The sequence below is a fragment of the Salmo salar genome, chromosome ssa16, assembly GCF_905237065.1.
Source record: "Salmo salar chromosome ssa16, Ssal_v3.1, whole genome shotgun sequence".
NCBI classification, from domain to species: Eukaryota; Metazoa; Chordata; class Actinopteri; order Salmoniformes; family Salmonidae; genus Salmo; species Salmo salar.
Window position 1 is genome coordinate 85,278,681 of NC_059457.1, and position 17,307 is coordinate 85,295,987.

Consider the following 17,307-nt stretch of genomic DNA (forward strand, 5'->3'; position numbering starts at 1 on the left):
ATGGAGAGGATGGAACCCATATATATTGTATTCTGCATGACCCTCTGTCTCCGCTGTACATGAAATGGGAGGAAGTGGACTCCTGTGTAGCTAGCACCTCCTCTCTCCTCTGCTGTGTATGAGGCATTTCAGCTCCACTGACCCCATTGGCTCTAGTGAATGTGACACTGGCTGGACGGGATATTCCAACCATTAGAATAGGCCTACATAGTCCCAGTTCTTTAGGAAAAAGTCAAATACCCTGACATATAAAGAGTAGAGAATACAGATATAACGTGGTTTAACAGTTGTGTTTGGAGTTTCCATCACTCGTACTATTGCTAAATCCCTGTGTTCTGTATTTCTAAGGTATCTGACCCTCTGTGACCTCTAGCATGTGCTTCCTGTTTCAGAGAAACTGTTTCCTGTGGTCTCTGCCTCTGCTGTGTAACCTATGGACTCTGTCCTCTCTTTCTCAGTAGAACTCTTTCCCTATGGAACTCACGCTGTTGTTATTTCACCTGCCCTGAAAAAACAACTGTGTCTGTCTGACTGTTGAATACTGGGCCATGTTAAAACAACTGTGTCTGTCTGACTGTTGAATACTGGGCCATGTAAAAACAACTGTGTCTGTCTGACTGTTGAATACTGGGCCATGTAAAAACAACTGTGTCTGTCTGACTGTTGAATACTGGGCCATGTAAAAACAACTGTCTGTCTGACTGTTGAATACTGGGCCATGTAAAAACAACTGTCTGTCTGACTGTTGAATACTGGGCCATGTAAAAACAACTGTGTCTGTCTGACTGTTGAATACTGGGCCATGTAAAAACAACTGTGTCTGTCTGACTGTTGAATACTGGGCCATGTAAAAACAACTGTGTCTGTCTGACTGTTGAATACTGGGCCATGTAAAAACAACTGTGTCTGTCTGACTGTTGAATACTGGGCCATGTAAAAACAGCTGTGTCTGTCTGACTGTTGAATACTGGGCCATGTAAAAACAACGTGTCTGTCTGACTGTTGAATACTGGGCCATGTAAAAACAACTGTCTGTCTGACTGTTGAATACTGGGCCATGTAAAAACAGCTGTGTCTGTCTGACTGTTGAATACTGGGCCATGTAAAAACAACTGTGTCTGTCTGACTGTTGAATATTGGGCCATGTAAAAACAACTGTCTGTCTGACTGTTGAATACTGGGCCATGTAAAAACAACTGTGTCTGTCTGACTGTTGAATACTGGGCCATGTAAAAACAACTGTGTCTGTCTGACTGTTGAATACTGGGCCATGTAAAAACAACTGTCTGTCTGACTGTTGAATACTGGGCCATGTAAAAACAACTGTCTGTCTGACTGTTGAATACTGGGCCATGTAAAAACAACTGTGTCTGTCTGACTGTTGAATACTGGGCCATGTAAAAACAACTGTGTCTGTCTGACTGTTGAATACTGGGCCATGTAAAAACAACTGTGTCTGTCTGACTGTTGAATACTGGGCCATGTAAAAACAACTGTGTCTGTCTGACTGTTGAATACTGGGCCATGTAAAAACAACTGTGTCTGTCTGACTGTTGAATACTGGGCCATGTAAAAACAACTGTGTCTGTCTGACTGTTGAATACTGGGCCATGTAACAACAACTGTGTCTGTCTGACTGTTGAATACTGGGCCATGTAAAAACAACTGTGTCTGTCTGACTGTTGAATACTGGGCCATGTAAAAACAACTGTGTCTGTCTGACTGTTGAATACTGGGCCATGTAAAAACAACTGTCTGTCTGACTGTTGAATACTGGGCCATGTAAAAACAACTGTCTGTCTGACTGTTGAATACTGGGCCATGTAAAAACAACTGTGTCTGTCTGACTGTTGAATACTGGGCCATGTTAAAACAACTGTGTCTGTCTGACTGTTGAATACTGGGCCATGTAAAAACAACTGTGTCTGTCTGACTGTTGAATACTGGGCCATGTAAAAACAACTGTCTGTCTGACTGTTGAATACTGGGCCATGTAAAAACAACTGTCTGACTGTTGAATACTGGGCCATGTAAAAACAACTGTGTCTGTCTGACTGTTGAATACTGGGCCATGTAACAACAACTGTCTGTCTGACTGTTGAATACTGGGCCATGTAAAAACAACTGTCTGACTGTTGAATACTGGGCCATGTAAAAACAACTGTCTGTCTGACTGTTGAATACTGGGCCATGTAAAAACAACTGTCTGTCTGACTGTTGAATACTGGGCCATGTAAAAACAACTGTCTGACTGTTGAATACTGGGCCATGTAAAAACAACTGTCTGTCTGACTGTTGAATACTGGGCCATGTAAAAACAACTGTCTGTCTGACTGTTGAATACTGGGCCATGTAAAAACAACTGTCTGACTGTTGAATACTGGGCCATGTAAAAACAACTGTCTGTCTGACTGTTGAATACTGGGCCATGTAAAAACAACCTGATATTATTTAGGAGGATTCCACACTACTAAGACTTCCACAGGTGTTAACCAGGTGTGTCCAACTGAAACTCCAGCGCCTATTCAATAGACTGTACTGTGGTGGCCAAATCAAATAAAACACATCTCTCTCTCTCTCTCTCTTGCTCTCTCTCCCTTTCTTTCTTTCTCTCTCCCTCTCTTTTTCTTTCTTATCTCTCTCTCCCTTTCTCTTTCTCCCTCTCCTTTTCTCTCTCTCTTGTTCTCTCTCTCTCTCTCTCTCTCTCTCTCTCAGTTCAGTTCATTTCTCTCTCTCTCACACACACACATTGAATGAAATATCCCCTTCTGTCCATCGCTATGCCCTTTCTCCCTATTAGTGTCAGACTAAGACAGCCACTGAAGCAGATGTGGTGAGTTCAACCCTGTGTTGTCGTACGTATACATACAGCAGAGCCTGATCCTCTCTTTGTGTGTTGTGAATGAGTTCTGCTCTCCCTTCCTGTCCGCTCGCCCTGCCAAACCCCAGTTATTGTGGAGCCAGCTGGATGACAGAGAGATGGAGGTTCTTTTGTCTGTCAGGAACTGATGGCGTCACCTAATGTCCATATTTGGAAGCAGAGGTATGTGTGTGTTCTCTAAGAGGTGGTCCCTGGTCGTAACCTGGTTTCAATACATAGTAGCCTGGTCGTAAGATGGGTTCAATACATCATAGCCTGGTCGTAACCTGGGTTCAAAACATAGTAGCCTGGTCGTAACCTGGGTTCAAAACATAGTAACCTGGTCGTAACCTGGTTTCAATACATAGTAGCCTGGTCGTAACCTGGGTTCAATACATAGTAGCCTGGTCGTAAGCTGTGTTCAATACATAGTAGCCTGGTCGTAACCTGGGTTCAATACATAGTAGCCTGGTCGTAACCTGGGTTCAAAACATAGTAACCTGGTCGTAACCTGGTTTCAATACATAGTAGCCTGGTCGTAAGCTGGGTTCAATACATAGTAGCCTGGTCGTAAGCTGTGTTCAATACATAGTAGCCTGGTCGTAACCTGGGTTCAATACATAGTAGCCTGGTCGTAACCTGGGTTCAAAACATAGTAACCTGGTCGTAACCTGGTTTCAATAAATAGTAGCCTGGTCGTAAGCTGTGTTCAATACATAGTAGCCTGGTCGTAAGCTAGGTTCAATACATAATAGCCTGGTCGTAAGCTGGGTTCAATACATAGTAACCTGGTTGTAAGCTGGGTTTAATACATAGTAGCCTGGTCGTAACCTGGGTTCAAAACATAGTAGCCTGTTCGTAAGATTGGTTCAATACATAGTAGCCTGGTCGTAAGCTGGGTTCAATACATAATAGCCTGGTCGTAAGCTGGGTTCAATACATAGTAACCTGGTCGTAACCTGGGTTCAATACATAGTAGCCTGGTCGTAACCTGGGTTCAAAACATAGTAACCTGGTCGTAACCTGGTTTCAATAAATAGTAGCCTGGTTGTAACCTGGGTTCAATACATAGTAGCCTGGTCGTAACCTGGTTTCAATACATAGTAGCCTGGTCGTAACCTGGGTTCAATACATAGTAGCATGGTCGTAAGCTGGGTTCAATACATAGTAGCCTGGTCGTAACCTGGGTTCAATACATAGTAACCTGGTCGTAAGCTGGGTTCAATACATAGTAACCTGGTCGTAAGATGGGTTCAATACATAGTAACCTGGTCGTAAGCTGGGTTCAATACATAGTAACCTGGTCGTAAGCTGGGTTCAATACATAGTAACCTGGTCGTAAGCTGGGTTCAATACATAGTAACCTGGTCATAAGCTGGGTTCAATACATAGTAGCCTGGTCGTAACCTGGGTTTAATACATAGTAGCCTGGTCGTAACCTGGGTTCAATACATAGTATCCTGGTCGTAAGATGGGTTCAATACATAGTAACCTGGTCATAGGGTTCAATACATAGTAACCTGGTCGTAAGCTGGGTTCAATACATAGTAGCCTGGTCGTAAGCTGGGTTCAATACATAGTAGCCTGGTCGTAACCTGGGTTCAATACATAGTAGCCTGGTCGTAACCTGGGTTCAATACATAGTAGCCTGGTCGTAAGCTGGGTTCAATACACAGTAACCTGGTCATAACCTGGGTTCAATACATAATACATTCTCTTGAGCTGTTGCTGAGTTTAGTTTGACCAGTACAATTGAACCAATGGAATTCTGACACTGTCCCAAAAAAGTGGAAACTCTATCTAAATCAAGCGCACCTCAAATACTTGAAGTTTTTTAAAAGTATTTCACATATCTATTGGACCCAGGTCTGGTTATAGTTGAGCCAGATTCTGATGTTGTCCTCAGAGGCCTGTCTGTCCTCAGCTGGACCAGAGGTCCCCAGTCACCCTGCTTAATGGACCCATCATGCTTATGATCTCCCAGTACAGACATCGTCTAGAACGAGCTAACGGCCTGTAATAGATGGCCATCCATCCAGAGTAGTTCATTTCATGTCCTTTTATCAGTTCTGTTTAGAACATATTACACCTTAAAATACCAGACTGGTCCTTTATCATGGTCATAGTGCTGAGAGAGAGAGAGAGAGAGAGACACAGAGAGAGAGAGAGAGAGAGACACACAGAGAGAGAGAGAGAGAGGGAGAGAGAGATACAGACAGAGAGAGAGAGAGAGAGAGGGAGAGAGAGATACGGAGAGATACAGAGAGAGAGAGGGAGAGATACGGAGAGAGAGAGAGAGAGAGAGAGAGAGAGAGAGAGAGAGAGAGAGAGAGAGAGAGAGAGGGAGAGAGAGATACAGACAGAGAGAGAGAGAGAGAGGGAGAGAGAGATACGGAGAGATACAGAGAGAGAGAGGGAGAGATACGGAGAGAGAGAGAGAGAGAGAGAGAGAGAGAGAGAGAGAGAGAGAGAGAGAGACGGAGAGAGAGAGAGAGAGAGAGAGAGACACACAGAGAGAGAGAGAGAGAGGGAGAGAGAGATACAGACAGAGAGAGAGAGAGAGAGGGAGAGAGAGATATGGAGAGATACAGAGAGAGAGAGGGAGAGATACGGAGAGAGAGAGAGAGAGAGAGAGAGAGAGAGAGAGAGAGGGAGAGATACGGAGAGAGAGAGAGAGAGAGAGAGAGAGATACGGAGAGAGAGAGAGGGAGAGAGAGATACGGAGAGATACAGAGAGAGAGAGGGAGAGATACGGAGAGAGAGAGAGAGAGAGAGAGAGAGAGAGAGAGAGAGAGAGAGAGATACGGAGAGAGAGAGAGAGAGAGGGAGAGAGAGATACGGAGAGAGAGAGAGAGAGAGAGAGAGAGAGAGAGAGAGAGATACGGAGAGAGAGAGAGAGAGAGGGAGAGAGAGATACGGAGAGAGAGAGAGAGAGAGAGAGAGAGAGAGACGGAGAGAGAGAGAGAGAGGGAGAGAGAGATACGGAGAGAGAGAGAGAGAGAGAGAGAGAGAGAGAGAGAGATACGGAGAGAGAGAGAGAGAGAGGGAGAGAGGGAGAGAGAGAGAGACCATAATGCCCCAGAACACAAAACACTGTGATGTGTATAATGAATGTGATATTCCTGTGAGTCTTGTTGAAGTGAATCAGTGTTGAATCCAGTATGTAGACTGTTGAATCCAGTATGTAGACTGTGTTGAATCCAGTATGTAGACTGTGTTGAATCCAGTATGTAGACTGTGGTGAATCCAGTATGTAGACTGTGTTGAATCCATTATGTAGACTGTGTTGAATCCAGTATGTAGACTGTGTTGAATCCAGTATGTAGACTGTGTTGAATCCAGTATGTAGACTGTGGTGAATCCAGTATGTAGACTGTGGTGAATCCAGTATGTAGACTGTGGTGAATCCAGTATGTAGACTGTGGTGAATCCAGTATGTAGACTGTGTTGAATCCATTATGTAGACTGTGTTGAATCCAGTATGTAGACTGTGGTGAATCCAGTATGTAGACTGTGGTGAATCCAGTATGTAGACTGTGTTGAATCCAGTATGTAGACTGTGTTGAATCCAGTATGTAGACTGTGGTGAATCCAGTATGTAGACTGTGTTGAATCCAGTATGTAGACTGTGTTGAATCCAGTATGTAGACTGTGTTGAATCCAGTATGTAGACTGTGGTGAATCCAGTATGTAGACTGTGGTGAATCCAGTATGTAGACTGTGGTGAATCCAGTATGTAGACTGTGGTGAATCCAGTATGTAGACTGTGTTGAATCCAGTATGTAGACTGTGTTGAATCCAGTATGTAGACTGTGTTGAATCCAGTATGTAGACTGTGGTGAATCCAGTATGTAGACTGTGTTGAATCCAGTATGTAGACTGTGGTGAATCCAGTATGTAGACTGTGGTGAATCCAGTATGTAGACTGTGGTGAATCCAGTATGTAGACTGTGGTGAATCCAGTATGTAGACTGTGTTGAATCCATTACGTAGACTGTGTTGAATCCAGTATGTAGACTGTGGTGAATCCAGTATGTAGACTGTGGTGAATCCAGTATGTAGACTGTGTTGAATCCAGTATGTAGACTGTGTTGAATCCAGTATGTAGACTGTGTTGAATCCAGTATGTAGACTGTGTTGAATCCAGTATGTAGACTGTGTTGAATCCAGTATGTAGACTGTGTTGAATCCAGTATGTAGACTGTGGTGAATCCAGTATGTAGACTGTGGTGAATCCAGTATGTAGACTGTGGTGAATCCAGTATGTAGACTGTGGTGAATCCAGTATGTAGACTGTGGTGAATCCAGTATGTAGACTGTGGTGAATCCAGTATGTAGACTGTGTTGAATCCAGTATGTAGACTGTGGTGAATCCAGTATGTAGACTGTGGTGAATCCAGTATGTAGACTGTGTTGAATCCAGTATGTAGACTGTGGTGAATCCAGTATGTAGACTGTGTTGAATCCAGTATGTAGACTGTGGTGAATCCAGTATGTAGACTGTGGTGAATCCAGTATGTAGACTGTGGTGACTTCATAACTTGGTGGTGCATCTTTAGGAAAACGGTTGTATTATTTATAGCCACTGTGACACAGGGAGCCCCAAAAAGCTTTGAGGGAAAAGAAGGTTAAGATCCAACTCAAGGTGAAGAAAGATTCATCCCTCCTGCTCTTCTTCTCTCTCTTTTTCAGGTCAAGGGGTTTGTGTAGCATCTCTTTCCATCAGGCTGCTGTGTTGACCTGATTCAGTTTGTGTAGTATTATATTCTGATGGGATTAAAGTAGTGTTTATGTCTGAGATATTTTAACTGTAGCCTTGAGTGTCAGCTTTTGGAATTCTTAATATGTACATCCAACAAAGCACTTCTGTTTCAGTGTGCCATTGTACAGTCACATTTACCAATGCTGATGTGAGCCTGGAAGGTTTATTTCATTGACTTTAAAGGGAGACATTCTTTGTTATTATAACCATTGACCAGTGGATGCTGCTGAGGGGACGATGGCTCGTAATTTATGGCCAGACTGGAGGAAATGGAATGGTATCAAACAAATGTTTTTCATGTGTTTCATACCATTCCATTCTAGCCATTATTATGAGGCATCATCCTCTCAGCAGCCTCCACTGCCATAGAGGTAGAGTTACAGAACATTGACTTGAATGTGAATGTCTGTTTTAGTAATTGTATTTCTATGATTATAACCCCCTGCCTTGTGATCTTAACCTCACTGTAGCTACCTGAAAAGACTGGGGCAGAGGTCAGTGAACACACACCATAGTTAGTGGATGGAAGGGTTGATATGCCAGGTAAGTCAGCTGTACTTCACAGGTAGATCAACCTCAAGATAAAACAAGCTAGTGTAGATACCACCTGTCAAGGCCTGGCTCATCTTCACACACCCCTTCTCTCACTCTCCTCTTTTGGTGTGTGTGTGTACAACTGCACGTGCTAAAGTGTGTGTGTGTGTGTGTGTGTGTGTGTGTGTGTGTGTGTGTGTGTGTGTGTGTGTGTGTGTGTGTGTGTGTGTGTGTGTGTGTGTGTGTGTGCAGCAGTGTGTGAGTGTGTGTTCTTGTTGCTGTCGTACCATAGCTACTGATAAAACTCTCATGTTCAGTTGTAAATGTTAGCTTTGCTCTAGTATGCCAGTGAAATGTTACATTCCTGTAATTGTGGTTATCCAACACTAGGGGGCAGTGTTTCAAATATTTCTGAGAACTGTATTGGGTGAACAGCAGTGCTGCAGGAGATGATAAAACTCATGTTTTCACTGAATAACAGACTGTCCTGAGCTCCAGGGTGTGGCCTGTCTGAGGGCGTGGCCTGTCTGAGGGTGTGGCGTGTCGGGGGGCGTGGCCTGTCGGAGGGCGTGGCCTGTCGGACAGCGTGGCCTGTCTGAGGGCGTGGCCTGTCTGCCTGTGTCTATGTCCCACATGGTACCCTATTCCCTATGGGCCCTTGTCTAAAGTAGTGCACTATATAAGGAATAGGGTGCCGTTTGGGAAACAGCCTGTGTGTTTCTCTGTCCAGTCTGCCAGAGAAGACTAGTCTCAGGATAGAGGACATATAAAACAGATACCACCAGACAGGTTGGCAGACAAGACAAGCCCCTACCGTGGGCAGTGTGTGTGTGTGTGTGTGTGTGTGTGTGTGTGTGTGTGTGTGTGTGTGTGTGTGTGTGTGTGTGTGTGTGTGTGTGTGTGTGTGTGTGTGTGCGTGTGTGCGTGTGTGCGTGTGTGCGTGTGTGCGTGCGTGTGTGCGTGTGTGTGTCTGTCCCTGATACATTCTGTGTGGCGTGGAGCACACAGACACACAGAGAGAGACACACCCAATACACCCAAACACAGTGTCAGGTGCTGGGTCCATCTGCTTCTCTGGACCTAATAAAACAATGTGTGGACAGGGCTTCCCTCACTTCCTGCTTCACACACACACACACACACACACACACACACACACACACACACACACAAACATGCTCTGGAGGTCCGGGTCTAGCAAATCAAATCAAATCAAATTTATTTTTATATAGCCCTTCGTACATCAGCTGATATTCTCAAAGTGCTGTACAGAAACCCAGCCTAAAACCCCAAACAGCAAGCAAAGCATGTGAAAGAAGCACGGTGGCTAGGAAAAACTCCCTAGGAAAAACTCCCTAGAAAGGCCAAAAACCTAGGAAGAAACCTAGAGAGGAACCAGGCTATGAGGGGTGGCCAGTCCTCTTCTGGCTGTGCAGGGTGGATATTATAACAGAACATGGTCAAAATGTTAAAATGTTAAAATGTTCATAAATGACCAGCATGGTCAAATAATAATAATCATAGTAGTTGTCGAGGGTGCAACAAGCACGTCCGGTGAACAGGTCAGGGTTCCATAGCCGCAGGCAGAACAGTTGAAACTGGAGCAGCAGCACGGCCAGGTGGACTGGGGACAGCAAGGAGTCATCATACCAGGTAGTCCTGAGGCATGGTCCTAGGGCTCAGGTCCTCCGAGAGAAAGACAGAAAGAGAGAAAGAGAGAATTAGAGAGATCATATTTAAATACACACAGGACACCGGATAAGACAAGAGAAATACTCCAGATGTAACAGACTGACCCTAGCCCCCGACACATAAACTACTGCAGCATAAATACTGGAGGCTGAGACAGGAGGGATCAGAAGACACTGTGGCCCCATCCGATGATACCCCGGACAGGGCCAAACAGGCAGGATATAACCCCACCCACTTTGCCAAAGCACAGCCCCCACACCACTAGAGGGATGTCTCCAACCACCAACTTACCGTCCTAAGACAAGGCCGAGTATAGCCCACAACGATCTCCGCCATGGCACAACCCAAGGGGGGGCGCCAACCCAGACAGGAAGACCACGTCAGTGACTCAACCCACTCAAGTGACGCACCCCTCCCATGGACGGCATGGAAGAACACCAGTAGGCCAGTGACTCAGCCCCTGTAAAAGGGTTAGAGGCAGAGAATCCCAGTGGAAAGAGGGGAACCGGCAAGGCAGAGACAGCAAGGGCGGTTCGTTGCTCCAGCCTTTCCGTTCACCTTCACACTCCTGGGCCAGACTATACTTAATCATAGGACCTACTGAAGAGATAAGTCTTCAGTAAAGACTTAAAGGTTGAGACTGAGTCTGCGTCTCTCACATTGGTAGGCAGACCATTCCATAAAAATGGAGCTCTATAGGAGAAAGCCCTACCTCCAGCCGTTTGCTTAGAAATTCTAGGGACAATTAGGAGGCCTGCGTCTTGTGACCGTAGCGTACGTGTAGGTATGTACGGCAGGACCAAATCGGAAAGATAGGTAGGAGCAAGCCCATGTAATGCTTTGTAGGTTAGCAGTAAAACCTTGAAATCAGCCCTTGCCTTAACAGGAAGCCAGTGTAGGGAGGCTAGCACTGGAGTAATATGATAAAAAATTTTGGTTCTAGTCAGGATTCTAGCAGCCGTATTTAGCACTAACTGAAGTTTATTTAGTGCTTTATCCGGGTAGCCGGAAAGTAGAGCATTGCAGTAGTCCAGCCTAGAAGTAACAAAAGCATGGATTAATTTTTCTGCGTCATTTTTGGACAGAAAATTTCTGATTTTTGCAATGTTACGTAGATGGAAAAAAGCTGTCCTTGAAACAGTCTCGATATGTTCTTCAAAAGAGAGATCAGGGTCCAGAGTAACGCCGAGGTCCTTCACAGTTTCATTTGAGACGACTGTACAACCATCCAGATTAATTGTCAGATTCAACAGAAGATCTCTTTGTTTCTTGGGACCTAGAACAAGCATCTCTGTTTTGTCCGAGTTTAAAAGTAGAAAGTTTGCAGCCATCCACTTCTTTATGTCTGAAACACAGGCTTCTAGCGAGGGCAATTTTGGGGCTTCACCATGTTTCATTGAAATGTACAGCTGTGTGTCGTCCGCATAGCAGTGAAATTTAACATTATGTTTTCGAATGACATCCCCAAGAGGTAAAATATATAGTGAAAACAATAGTGGTCCTAAAACGGAACCTTGAGGAACACCGAAATTTACAATTGATTTGTCAGAGGACAAACCATTCACAGAGACAAACTGATATCTTTCCGACAGATAAGATCTAAACCAGGCCAGAACTTGTCCATGTAGACCAATTTGGGTTTCCAATCTCTCCAAAAGAATGTGGTGATCGATGGTATCAAAAGCGGCACTAAGATCTAGGAGCACGAGGACAGATGCAGAGCCTCGGTCTGACGTCATTAAAAGGTCATTTACCACCTTCACAAGTGCAGTCTCAGTGCTATGATGGGGTCTAAAACCAGACTGAAGCGTTTCGTATACAGTGTTTGTCTTCAGGAAGGCAGTGAGTTGCTGTGCAACAGCTTTTTCTAAAATTTTTGAGAGGAATGGAAGATTCGATATAGGCCGATAGTTTTTTATAATTTCTGGATCAAGATTCGGCTTTTTCAAGAGAGGCTTTATTACTGCCACTTTTAGTGAGCTTGGTACACATCCGGTGGATAGAGAGCCGTTTATTATGTTCAACATAGGAGGGCCAAGCACAGGAAGCAGCTCTTTCAGTAGTTTAGTTGGAATAGGGTCCAGTATGCAGCTTGAGGGTTTGGAGGCCATGATTTTTTTCATCATTGCGTCAAGAGATATAGTACTAAAACACTTTAGTATCTCCCTTGATCCTAGGTCCTGGCAGAGTTGTGCAGACTCAGGACAATGGAGCTTTGGAGGAATACCCAGATTTAAAGAGGAGTCTGTAATTTGCTTTCTAATGATCATGATCTTTTCCTCAAAGAAGTTCATAAATGTATTACTGCTGAAGTGAAAGCCATCCTCCATTTGCGAAGGCTGCTTTTTAGTTAGCTTTGCGACAGTATCAAAAAGAAATTTCGGATTGTTCTTATTTTCCTCAATTAAGTTGGAAAAATAGGATGATCGAGCAGCAGTAAGGGCTCTTCGATACTGCACGGTACTGTCTTTCCAAGCTAGTCGGAAGACTTCCAGTTTGGTGTGGCGCCATTTCCGTTCCAATTTTCTGGAAGCTTGCTTCAGAGCTCGTGTATTTTCTGTATACCAGGGAGCTAGTTTCTTATGACAGATGTTTTTAGTTTTTAGGTGTGCAACTGCATCTAGGGTATTGCGCAAGGTTAAATTGAGTTCCTCGGTTAGGTGGTTAACTGATTTTTGTCCTCTGACGTCCTTGGGTAGGCAGAGGCAGTCTGGAAGGGCATCAAGGAATCTTTGGGTTGTCTGAGAATTTATAGCACGACTTTTAATGCTCCTTGGTTGGGGTCTGAGCAGATTATTTGTTGCAATTGCAAACGTAATAAAATGGTGGTCCGATAGTCCAGGATTATGAGGAAAAACATTTAGATCCACAACATTTATTCCATGGGACAAAACTAGGTCCAGAGTATGACTGTGGCAGTGAGTAGGTCCAGAGACATGTTGGACAAAACCCACTGAGTCGATGATGGCTCCGAAAGCCTTTTGGAGTGGGTCTGTGGACTTTTCCATGTGAATGTTAAAGTCACCAAAAATTAGAATATTATCTGCTATGACTACAAGATCCGATAGGAATTCAGGGAACTCAGTGAGGAACACTGCATATGGCCCAGGAGGCCTATAAACAGTAGCTATAAAAAGTGAGTGAGTAGGCTGCATAGATTTCATGACTAGAAGCTCAAAAGACGAAAACGTCATTGTTGTTTTTTTTTTGTAAATTGAAATTTGCTATCGTAAATGTTAGCAACACCTCCGCCTTTGCCGGATGCACGGGGGGTATGGTCACTAATGTAACCAGGGGGTGAGGCCTCATTTAACACAGTAAATTCATCAGGCTTAAGCCATGTTTCAGTCAGGCCAATCACATCAAGATTATTATCAGTGATTAGTTCATTGACTATAACTGCCTTGGAAGTGAGGGATCTAACATTAAGTAACCCAATTTTGAGATGTGAGGTATCACAATCTCTTTCAATAATGGCAGGAATGGAGGAGGTCTTTATACTAGTGAGATTGCTAAAGCGAACACCGCCATTTTTAATTTTGCCCAACCTAGATCGAGGCACAGACACGGTCTCAATGGGGAAAGCTGAGCTGACTACGCTGACTGTGCTAGTGGCAGACTCCACTAAGCTGGCAGGCTGGCTAACAGCCTGGTGCCTGGCCTGCACCCTATTTCATTGTGGAGCTAGAGGAGTTAGAGCCCTGTCTATGTTCGTAGATAAGATGAGAGCACCCCTCCAGCTAGGATGGAGTCCGTCACTCCTCAACAGGCCAGGCTTGGTCCTGTTTGTGGGTGAGTCCCAGAAAGAGGGCCAATTATCTACAAATTCTATCTTTTGGGAGGGGCAGAAAACAGTTTTCAACCAGCGATTGAGTTGTGAGACTCTGCTGTAGAGCTCATCACTCCCCCTAACTGGGAGGGGGCCAGAGACAATTAATCGATGCCGACACATCTTTCTAGCTGATTTACACGCTGAAGCTATGTTGCGCTTGGTGACCTCTGACTGTTTCATCCTAACATCGTTGGTGCCGACGTGGATAACAATATCTCTATACTCTCTACACTCGCCAGTTTTAGCTTTAGCCAGCACCGTCTTTAGATTAGCCTTAACGTCGGTAGCCCTGCCCCCTGGTAAACAGTGTATGATCGCTGGATGATTAGTTTTAAGTCTAATACTGCGGGTAATGGAGTCGCCAATGACTAGGGTTTTCAATTTGTCAGAGCTAATGGTGGGAGCCGTCGGCGTCTCAGACCCCACAACGGGAGGAGTAGAGACCAGAGAAGTCTCGGCCTCCGACTCCGACTCGCTTAATGGGGAGAACCGGTTGAAAGTTTCTGTCGGCTGAATAAGCAACACCGGTTGAGCATTCCTACAGCGTTTCCCTCCAGAAGCCATGAGAAAGATGTCCGGCTGCGGGGACCGTGCGAGGGGGTTTATACTAACGTTACTATCTGTACTTACTGGTGGCACAGACGCTGTTTCATCCTTTCCTACACTGAAATTACCCTTGCCTAACGATCGCGTCTGAAGCTGGGCTTGCAGCACAGCTATCCTTGCCGTAAGGCGATCGTTCTCCTGTATATTATAAGTACAACGACTGCAATTAGAAGGCATCATGTTAATGTTACTTAGCTTCGGCTGTTTGAAGTCCTGACGAACCATGTCCAGATAAAACCTCCGGGGTGAAAAAGTTGAATGAAAAAAGTTGAGTGAGGGAAAAAGTAAAAATATACGCTAATGAAAAAGTAAAAAACCGTCAGGTATCAAAGTAAGATCGGCAACAAAAACGCACAGCAGCGTAAACAAGTCTGCAAGTTGTGACCGGAAACAGGAAACCATGGGTGGAATTGGAGGTCCGGGTCTAGCCAGGGTGGGATTGGAGGTCCGGGTCTAGCCAGGGTGGGATTGGAGGTCCGGGTCTAGCCAGGGTGGGATTGGAGGCAATCAATGTGTCACTGACGGAGCAATTATTTAATTTAGTAACATTAGCAAACGTTCCGTTTGTGTGCGTGGGTGGGCTCTCTTGGCGAGCCAGACATGTGTGGTGTGAATAGGATTTATAAAGGAGAGAAGTTTTCTGGAAATAGGATAGAAATTGTATACAGTGTCCTGGAAAGCCTGACCTAACCAGACAGACAGACAGACAGACAGACAGACAGACAGACAGACAGACAGACAGACAGACAGACAGACAGACAGACAGACAGACAGACAGACAGACAGACAGACAGACAGACAGACAGACAGACAGACAGACAGACAACCTGCCAAACCAGGGTTTATAGACAACATACTCAGACATCCATCATCAGGTTTAGTGTGACATAAATCCATTGTTGTTAGGTGACCTCCCTTACATTGTGTTGTTATTTTCTAAAACTTTTCCAGAACAGCATTATGAAACTGTTATGAAACTTTGTATGACTCATGTGCTGCAAAGGAAACTGAGAAGGTATACTCCACTATACTGTACTTCATATATCTACTGCTGTCTGAAGAACAGAGGAGGTATACTCCACTATACTGTACTTCATATATCTACTGCTGTCTGAAGAACAGAGAAGGTATACTCCACTATACTGTACTTCATATATCTACTGCTGTCTGAAGAACAGAGAAGGTATACTTCACTATACCGTACTTCATGTATCTACTGCTGTCTGAAGAACAGAGAAGATATACTTCACTATACTGTGCATCAGTTTCAGGGGGTTCATCACTCTAGACCCATTTCAGGCAGGCCACAAGGCACAGGGCAAGCCCCTGGTTGTATCCCAGTATCCATTATGTCTCTGGTCTAAAGTAATGCACTTTATAGGGAATAGGGCCCTGGTCTAAAGTAGTGCACTATATAGGGAATAGGGTTCCGTTTGGACACAACCCCTTTCCTCAGCCTCCTGTCATAAAATATGAGCGTTTGGTTCTCAGAGAGTGGTTGGGTGAGGGGCTTCCAGGAGAGGGGTTGGGTGAGGGGCTTCCAGGAGAGTGGTTGGGTGAGGGGCTTCCAGGAGAGAGGTTGGGTGAGGGGCTTCCAGGAGAGGGGTTGGGTGAGGGGCTTCCAGGAGAGGGGTTGGGTGAGGGGCTTCCAGGAGAGGGGTTGGGTGAGGGGCTTCCAGGAGAGGGGTTGGGTGAGGGGCTTCCAGGAGAGTGGTTGGGTGAGGGGCTTCCTGGAGAGGGGTTGGGTGAGGGGCTTCCAGGAGAGGGGTTGGGTGAGGGGCTTCCAGGAGAGTGGTTGGATGAGGGGCTTCCAGGAGAGGGGTTGGGTGAAGGGCTTCCAGGAGAGTGGTTGGGTGAGGGGCTTCCAGGAGAGGAAGGAAAGAGAGGGGAACAATAGTACAGGTGTGCATTAAGGAGGGAAGGAGAGAGGGAGGAAAGGAGAGAGAAGGATAATTACTCTCTTTCTGGGTTGATTTATTCATTGTAACTAGACCAGAGAGAGAGAGAGGAAGGGAGGGAGGATGGACGGACGGACGGACGGAAGGGGGAGAAAGGGAGAGAGAATGATAATTACCCTCTCTCTGGGTTGATTTATTGTAACTAGACCAGAGGGAGGGAGGGGGAGGGAGGGGAAGAAAGGGGGTTTGATACAACTTCAGTACTCTGCAGGTCACACCTGGTTAAGAGAGGTGGAGTGGGAGGGTGTTATTACAAAGATTGTTTCACAATTTGGCCAAGGAGAAAGAGAAAATGGCAATAAAAAGGACTATATAAAAAAGGGCTGAGATCTGGGCTCTGTTCCCAGGCTGGGCCCTACGTTGTTAATGGGTGCCCTGTAGAGTGTCAAGCTGTCATGGAGCCTTGGCCTCAGCCTCGCCAGCTATTGACTCTTGTGTGTGTTCAGTTCAGCTAGCCACCTCTAGCCGTCCTAACAGCTCTGTATTCATGCTGAGTTCAGTTCTGCTAGCCACCTCTAGCCGTGCTAACAGCTCTGTATTCATGCTGAGTTCAGTTCAGCTAGCCACCTCTAGCCGTGCTAACAGCTCTGTAAGTACAGTATAGTATCTGTGTGTATGTAGTTCACCCAGCCTCCGCTAGCCGCGCTAACAGCTGTATAAATATACCATCTGTGTGTATGTAGTTCACCCAGCCTCCGCTAGCCGCGCTAACAGCAGTATAAATATTCTATCTGTGTGTATGTAGTTCACCCAGCCTCCGCTAGCCGCGCTAACAGCAGTATAAATATACTATCTGTGTGTATGTAGTTCAGCCAGCCTCCTCTAGCCGTGCTAACAGCAGTATAAATATACAATCTGTGTGTATGTAGTTCACCCAGCCTCCGCTAGCCGCGCTAACAGCAGTATAAAAATACTATCTGTGTGTATGTAGTTCACCCAGCCTCCGCTAGCCGTGCTAACAGCAGTATAAATATACTATCTGTGTGTATGTAGTTCACCCAGCCTCCGCTAGCCGCGCTAACAGTAGTATGAAAATACAATCTGTGTGTATGTAGTTCACCCA

General features: G+C 45.3%; 1 protein-coding gene across 9 annotated transcripts in view; it reads left to right on the forward strand.

Moving 5' to 3' along the window:
• The window catches only part of LOC106595567 (Nance-Horan syndrome protein), a 160,928-nt gene that overhangs the window by 92,178 nt on the left and 51,443 nt on the right, over positions 1–17,307 (forward strand). The gene's annotated exons all lie outside the window — the stretch shown is intronic.